This window comes from Nyctibius grandis, chromosome 1, assembly GCF_013368605.1.
Source record: "Nyctibius grandis isolate bNycGra1 chromosome 1, bNycGra1.pri, whole genome shotgun sequence".
In the NCBI taxonomy this organism is placed as follows: Eukaryota; Metazoa; Chordata; class Aves; order Nyctibiiformes; family Nyctibiidae; genus Nyctibius; species Nyctibius grandis.
The window spans coordinates 10,801,344-10,809,629 of NC_090658.1; the positions used below are offsets into that span (position 1 = coordinate 10,801,344).

Consider the following 8,286-nt stretch of genomic DNA (forward strand, 5'->3'; position numbering starts at 1 on the left):
AATTTGTTTCCAACTGGCAAATACATAACCTGACAGCCCTGTATATAAAGAACCACAGTAACGTATAGTTTTGTGGTTCGGTAGTAAAACAAATCCATGTTGCACTCCTACAGCCCAAAGTTTTCTAAAATATTGGAAAGTGCTTTGATCAGCTGCACCTCTTCTGCTTGGCTAAGAAGTGCCACTAGCTCCGTGGCCTACCTAGATTACCACAGCTTTATGGATAGGAAATAGATGCAGCAGAATGCTGATGAGCCTCCTAATTTATGCATTATATAGGCCAATATTACTTAAACAAACTAAATAACAAAATTGCAGTCATCATGACTCAGACTAAACAATGAAGCCTAACTAAAAAGTGGGGTTTTTTTTAACTATCTCTCAAAGACATATCCTAACACTATGAATCAGAGGCCTTGAAAAACACTTCTGAACTTTCCCCTTAAAAAGAAAATTTGTCTGTACGTTTCACCAAAAGCACGTATGTTTTGTTTTATTTTTAAACCTAAGATTTATAGGCTTGTGCAAGTTGGTTTTCACTTGAGTTATCTGAAATATTGCATTCAGCTCTGTATTAGTAACTGCTCCATCACTTGACATCAGAAGATCTCATGCAAGAAACGCCAACTAAAATTAATTCCTAACCTGCACTGGACATACTTCCATATATTAACCATCATAACAACTCTACCCGTATTTTTTGTTGACCATTTACTGTATTATTACCTCAACCTGAGCTAAAAATAAATCATAATAAGAGTTGAGAAAATCCTTAGGGTCAAGGTTGATCTAAAAAAAACCCCAAGATGCAGCACTCAGAAAACAAACTGAATAACATTAGAGCAGCGAGCGTCACAGTCAAAGAGAATTTACCTACAAGACTCCTTTTCTTTCCAGTTAACATGAAAAAAGGGAGGCAAGGAACAAGAATGGTAGGGACAAGCACAGGACAAAGATAACATGAAGAAGCTGCACAGGGGATGAAACAGACTGTCAAAGCCCAATCAAACATGTAGGAAGATCTCTGACCATCTAAAAATTTTCTCTCCTGCAATTTCTGCCGTAGAGAAGAAAAAACTTCCTTCAGTGTTTCATTTCAAAGCAATTCTAAAACATCGTAGGAACCATTTACACAGCAGCAGTCCAGCACCACCATACTCTGCTCCAGATATGTTTCCATAACAGTTGCCAAAACAGGATCTGCAAGGAACGTTAACTGTGTATTTAAAAATCTGATCATAGGCTTGATAGTCTACTACATGTTTAATCAGTTTAACCGATAAGCATAATCAATTGTATGGACTTGTGTATATTTTTTTTAATGTCAGCTACTTCCTATGATGTTACAGCTGCATTTTAAAAGTCAAAGTTAAAGAGACACAAAATGTATGAATTTGTATTATATATGAGTGTAAGGTTGTTATGGTAACACAATTTAATTGTTGTTTACAGAACTCAAAAGATTATTATACTCAAAGTGAAACAGAAGGAAAAAAGTCATACCAGTATTCTGCCTCCCCTTGACTGACTAATTAGTGATTTTTTTTTTTTTTTTAATGGGGCATAATCCCAATTCTCTTTGCAATATAAAAAACAGCATGGGAATTTTTAGCCTTAATGTAGTTTTCTTCAGACAGAATTTCATTATGATCCCCTTTCTCAACTTTCAAAAGTGTTCCACCTGCCGACCATAAACTATTGAACCAAATTCGTTATCGTCCACTGGAACATTAACATGGTGAAAACCCACAGGTCTGACAGAACAACAACTTTGTTCATCAATCCATTTAGTTAATCCCTGCTTTGTCTGGCATCTCAAATAGGGGCTAAGAGCTGGAATTGCAGCTTCATCTTTTGTAGTACTTTATGCCCAACTCAGACATATTCTTTGTCATGACATTAGGCTATATAATTTTGTAAATCTGGTATTTGAAGCGATTAACCCAAAACGTGATTTAACTCACAAAGTAGATTTTGAATAAATCTATGACCAACATGCAGATTATTTATCTTCCCCACATTTTTGAGGGAATTGGCTGTCGAATTTAGAAGTCAGATACTAAAGTTAACATGCACTTTTGTACTTAACTGTTCATTTAAACATTCTTGAAACATGCAAATTCTAAACAAATGGAAACCACTGATTTTTCAGCACACAATACAGTGAAGATTCTGCTTTGAGGGAAATTATAGCAGTTCTTATTTGCACATAATAGAACAGCTATTTCCATGATTTGTAACACGCAACAACCCAGGTTTCTGGCAGCAGACCTTATAGCTTGAAGTGAAGAATCAAAAGAGTTTAAGTGTTCATCTTTAGACCAGATTATTTTAGCCACAATCACAGATTTATGTTGACAAGTATCAGCAAATTTTTCTGAATCACAATAGTTTATAACATTAGACTGATGAGGGATTTCCATCAATTCCTCAAAACACGCAGTTGGCCAACATTTTCCACAAAAAAACTATTAAAAAATTGCATTCTTTTTCAGATGCCATTTTCTGCAAACTGTTTTCAAAACAAAACAAAAATACCCAGTTAAAAATGCACTAGTTAGCTTTCTTGCTTCCATATGCTTCCTTATATTCATACTTTGATATTAATTATGAAGGAATTTCACAAACAAATTTCAGTATCATAAAAATAAGACCACTGTTAAAGTCATGCTTTAAATGTAATTCACTGATACACTTAAAAGTACATATTGACATTTTACTTTAAAGAAAAAAAAACAAAAACATTGCTGGTTAATTTGGTCAGATTAAATTCTGTTACTGCAGATCTTTTTTGAAATCTTTTTCTAAGATTACAAGTATTTAAGAAGGTACCTCAGGTTAATTTGAAACACTCAAAAGAACAGAGAAAACAGAAATCAGTAATACTGGAAGCGATTAGAATAGTAGTTGTCAGAAGTTTTGAGAGGGCAAGAATTTGTAAAGACAAAATGCATACTCTTCTTTTATCTCAAGCCACTAACTAGGTTTCTAAAACATTTACTATCAAACCAGGGTATCTTATTATCTGCTTGCAGTAAATAGGGAACAATATCTGCTCTCCTCATACACCTATCACATAATTCATTATCTTTTTGTAGATTAACAGTAACAGTCTAACAAAGACATGACAGCAAAGAGACAATGTAATTACAACACATAAAAGCAGGTATAAATAGTTCCTTCTCTGTGTATCTTTAAGGCAAAACTGGAAATAGCATGTTCGGCTCTTACATAAGACCTAAAAAACTGGGAGGCCACAAGCAAACAGTATCTCTAAAGAAATATTTGAGACGTGTAAATTCAAAAGAAGAAACTGCTCATAGACCAGAATGTTCCCTTTAACTTAAGATGAACATTAGCAAAGCAATGGATAACCTCTCAACTGTGCATGACTCTGAAAGCAAAGCTGAGTTAAGCAACCCATCAGTTAAAGCACAAAGAAAACAAAATAATCAGAAATGGCATGATCAAGATCTCCTTGACAGAAACTACAATGTTACTGAAATGCCCTACAGTAAAAGCCTTGCAATGGCAAGGAGATAGATTCAAGTCATTAGCCGCTAGCATCTGATCTTTCCAAGAACATTTAACTCTTCTACTGCAAGGGAATTCCTCAAGCAGATACCAAAAATAGCGCAGTAAGGACCAGATTTTAGGCTTCAGATTACAGCAAAATGTTGGCTTCCAGTAGGAAAAGTTCTTCTGTTACAACTTTACCTTCTCATTTACTTATGAACAACGGAAAATGCATTTACAGCTTTTCTGCATCTGAGAACTTATTTCTAGAGGGGCCGTTGTAAACTAGAAGAGCCTGTCTGTTAAAACAGCATTCCTACAACCTAAATCCACTCTAGAGAGTCAGTCACTGTCCGGGCTGAAGTCAGTATGTTCTTAAATTGCTTTAATAAGCTTACTTTTATTTTTGGAATAAGTTACCAGCAAACAAAATACAGCAAGAAAATGTTGACTGCATAAAGCCTCCAAGAAATCAATGTTTTCAATTTTGAATCTAATGCTCTTACAGCCAGAAGGTCCATTACCCAAAGCAGGAGTTTCAGAGCACTTTTTTTTACTTGGACATATATGAGTTGAGGAAAACAATGTTTTCCAGTTCCAATAAGGCCAATATATCTAAGCCCTATTTTTTATTACCCGACATTTGGAATTAATCAATACCACTGTACATTACTGCGGTTTCCACAAACACCGAATATGCTAGACACCTTCTATTAGAAAGTGTTGTATGTAAGATGAACATTAAAGTAACAAAACTCAAGAGACTGCCATCAGGATTCAGGCACTTATCTTAGGCAGCTCATTCTTCCTGTCCTCATGCCCTCCCAGGCTGGCAGTAAACACTCAGGCATCCTCAGACAACTCAACGCATACAAGATTCAGACCTCTTTGACAGTGCTCCTCTTCTCATCACTGACAATACAGGAAGACTAAGTTAGGTGGCACAAATGTGTAATTTAAACAGATTTTGGATATAGATACCTTCCTTTAAATCTTACTTGTTAGATTATATAAGGTAGCAATCAAACATGTACTTTCAGTAGTTGTGCTGTTTCACTTCTCTGTGTTTCATTTTGGCTTAGCTGTGGAATCCAGAGGAACATTTGAAAAATACGAATCTAAATGTTGTGTTAGTTCATTAAACTCTTCTAACCAAGGATAGCATCACTTCCCCAAAACCAAAAGACGAGGTTATTTTTATAAAGTTACTATAAGCAAAAAAATTTAATATTTCGACTCAAAAATCTCTACTGACTGTCAAAGCAACAGCTGCAGATAAAGACACTGTCTGTACCTAAATCCGTAAACAGTGGGGAAAATATTACAAGAACAAGCATGTTTAATTCATATAGGCAAACACATCTGGCTGGGAAAGTCAATCAGGTTCAAAATCTGGCTCTGTGGGAACACAATATTTGTGTCCAACATACAGCACACATCGATACAATGTGTAAAGACAGATGTCACAAGTAACACATAACTGGGATGTTTTCATTCTTACCATTTCTTAAAGTCCTTTTAAATCAGCGTTCAACTCAGTGAGAAATTTTTTTTTCTGCATATTACCCTGAAACTTGTTAGCTGGGAACCTGTTCTAAATTAAGATGAAAAGATGCTGGATTAGAAAGTATTAAAACTAGATTACCTAAGGTCAACTGTTCTGAGAGATTTATTTACAGAACAGCTTGTTTTCCATCACCTATAAACCCTTCAAACTTCACACAGACTACAGCAAAGAGCAGATTACAACAGCCTAGAGGTGCACTCTTAGACGAAAGGTTCTCTCACAGCTTGGCAGAGGAAATATAGCTGGCATAGGAGGAACAACCATAGGTCTTCCTTCCACTACTGTAAACTTTTGTTTAAGCGAACACATATTTTCTTCAACATGCAGAGAATGAGTAGGTGAGGGAAAAAAAGGCAAAAAAAACCACCTGACTGAAGCAAGTTAAACACACTTAGCAAGAACAGGCTTACATTATTCATCGTTTATCCCACCTACAGACATTATCTCATATTAAAAACACAATACAGTAGGGGCACCCAATACTCCAAAGAATAAAATCTATTTTCCATCACTTTTCAACAGACATATGAACTTGAGGTTTCACATTTCCTTTCCCCTGGGACGTACTTTCAAATGTACTAAAGCGAAGACAAGATTTGCCCTTCCTTGTGGTTCTTCCAAAACAGGTCTTTCGGATTTGAAAAATCCAAATTATTTGCCTTCCAGAAGCAGACTCATTACATCACCTTGCAACTGGTACCAATACAGAAACATTCCTTGCAGTATCTATCCAAAATTGTAATTGCTAAAGACATTAGCATCGTAGAAAGTCTACTAGAAATGAGACTGTCAGTTTTCAAACATGGCACATTTCAAGGCCTTTTTTTGTGTGCATAGGAGCAGCTTGCACAGTGTTTTTTCTGCACAAAGGAAAAATCAACTTAACAGACAAAATTTCTGAAACCTAGCGATGAGTAGGACCTGAGACACTTCTCTTAAGAGGACTATCCAGAAAAGTTATGAGTATTTTGAATCCCCGTGAAAAGGTTAGCATGTCATTGCACTGAAATGTTCACAAAGACGTACTTTAAGTTGTCAAACAGTACAGTAGCACAGAAAGGAATGAACATTTTGTCGAAAAAGATGAGTATCACAAAGAAGATCATGCTGCTCAGTACAGTGAAAACAACCAGATCCAGCATCAGTTTCTTTACCGCGGAGTTTCCAACTGATACCGCTACATATCTGCAAGGAGAGGTCTATGAATATTTCAAGAGGAAAGGGTAAAGGGTTGACAGAAGTCCATCTAAGCTGCTCTATTATTTCCACTGTGAAAGACAAGTCTTTTCAAAGCACTGAAAGTTTCAGAATACTATTTTATGTAACCAGTGTGTTAAAATGTTTGCACTAACTTACTAAGTTACTAAAGCAATTTTTAAGTATAAATGTAAGATCACACACTGCCTTTGTCAAAAGAAATTATGTAACACAAATATGATTCACTGTGTATAACTCTGAATTTTATAAACTATTAAATCCTTTGCTAAATGAAATCATGACCTGAGCAAAATAAAATAACAATAAAAAAAATAATTGGACAGCATGAACTCTCTCGGTCTTTTGAGGCCGAGATCCATCAACTGCTTACTTATAAACAAATTAAGGAAGTAAAAAGAAAAGGTCATACTTTCACATGACCTTAGAAGGTCATACAACATGTACTTTATGCAAACATCATGTGGAATGGAAACACCATAGTGACAATAGCTTTTCTCAAGTCCCTTTACTATACAGTTATTTCGTATTTTTAAGTTTAAATTATCATATCTTCAAATTTATGCTATTTATTTTCACCAGTATGAAAGGGATGTTTCAAAAAAACCCAAAAACCCCACAACCCCGTAGTAGCCACAGGTACTTCACCTCTTCTCCCGGCTCTCCCAATTAATGTTATATTCCTCCAGGTACAGCTCCAACTTCAGGAAGAGGAACCGCTACCTACACATTAGCTGTATGAGCACGCATACAAACTCCTGTGCATACCGACAACACAACCTAACGTTTTTATGCTTAAAGTAGGCTAATTGGTTTTCCAAGTCTAGTTCATATGTCCAGAGAATAAAACAAGGAGGAAATACTTTTAATTTTGTTCAACCTCCAAGGACCAGCCCAGCTAAAAACCAGCATCCATCAAACTCACTTTACCATGAGCCCAACATCTAAAGAAATCAGTTCTAAGGAAGCACATCACACTGTAAACCACGTATGAAAACAAAACTTATACGACCAACGCAGTACAGCTCTTGTCAATGATGCTTCTTCTACACACTCCCTTCATTTATGAACAGAGGTTTGCTTTAAAAGGAGCGTCAACCTTCTCAAGGTTTCAATTTCTGTGCCGAAGCTGGAAGGAAGGGGCTGTCATCGTCAAGAAGCCAACTTACTGACACTTTGAAGGAACTCCAAGGTTTAACCCTTGGTTTAAGGAATAGTCTTCTCTAAGGAAAAATAATATGTTGGTTCATCAGGTAGCCACTTATAATAGCAAACTGAAGTGTAGGGACCTAATATGTATTTCAGCAATTTTGTCCCATTTTAGAATAGCATTACTTCTAAAAATAAAATCTAATAAAATCGTATCTCTGCTTCAGCTTGTCATCTTGAGATGCATTCAGCGACTGACACGCTTTACACCCCTTAAAAAAAAGGAAGCTTATCAGGAAAAGCCAAACACACAGGACAGCTTAACTTCTTGCACCACGCCACAAGCAACCGAGCCCTCTCTGCTCCAGCTGCGGCCCCGCTGAACCCCACAAAAACGCGGGGCACTCGCCCCAGGCCGGCAGCCACCCCGAGGAGCGACATAACGCCGCTCGACCCCTGCCCGGGGCCCGCCGCCGAAGGACAAAGCCGCCCGCCTCCGAGGCCGGCCCTGCCGCCGCCCGTCCCCTCGCACCAGCCACGGCGGGACGAGCTGAGGGGAAAGGCGCCTCAGCGAGGGGGAACGCCGCGGGGCTTCACCCCCGCCTTGCCCAGCCCTCCCGCCTCACAGGGCGGCCCGGCCCCGCTGCCCTCCCCTCAGGGTGGAGAGGGAAGGACGGAGAGCGCGATGCCCTGACAGGCCCCGGCCGCTGCAGGCCCCCGGGTGATGCCCCGAGGGGTTCCCGCCCGCCACCGCGGGGCGGGGGGTGCCTTTCCCCGGCCAGGCCCGGAGGAAACGAGCCGCCCTCCGGTTCGGCGGTAGTGGCGGCGCCGTCTCTTAC

The 8,286-nt window shown here is 38.4% G+C and overlaps 1 protein-coding gene across 4 annotated transcripts in view; it reads right to left on the minus strand.

Moving 5' to 3' along the window:
- AFTPH (aftiphilin) overlaps window positions 1–8,286 on the minus strand; it is a 48,811-nt gene that overhangs the window by 40,300 nt on the left and 225 nt on the right. Inside the window, exon 1 of one of the 4 annotated variants that reach the window (XM_068412068.1) lies at window positions 6,947–7,002. The exons of the other annotated variants lie outside the window; for them this stretch is intronic. The gene's annotated coding sequence lies outside the window, so the exon portion shown is untranslated. Of the gene's footprint in view, window positions 1–6,946; window positions 7,003–8,286 lie in introns of those variants that run through there. 4 annotated transcript variants of the gene reach the window in all.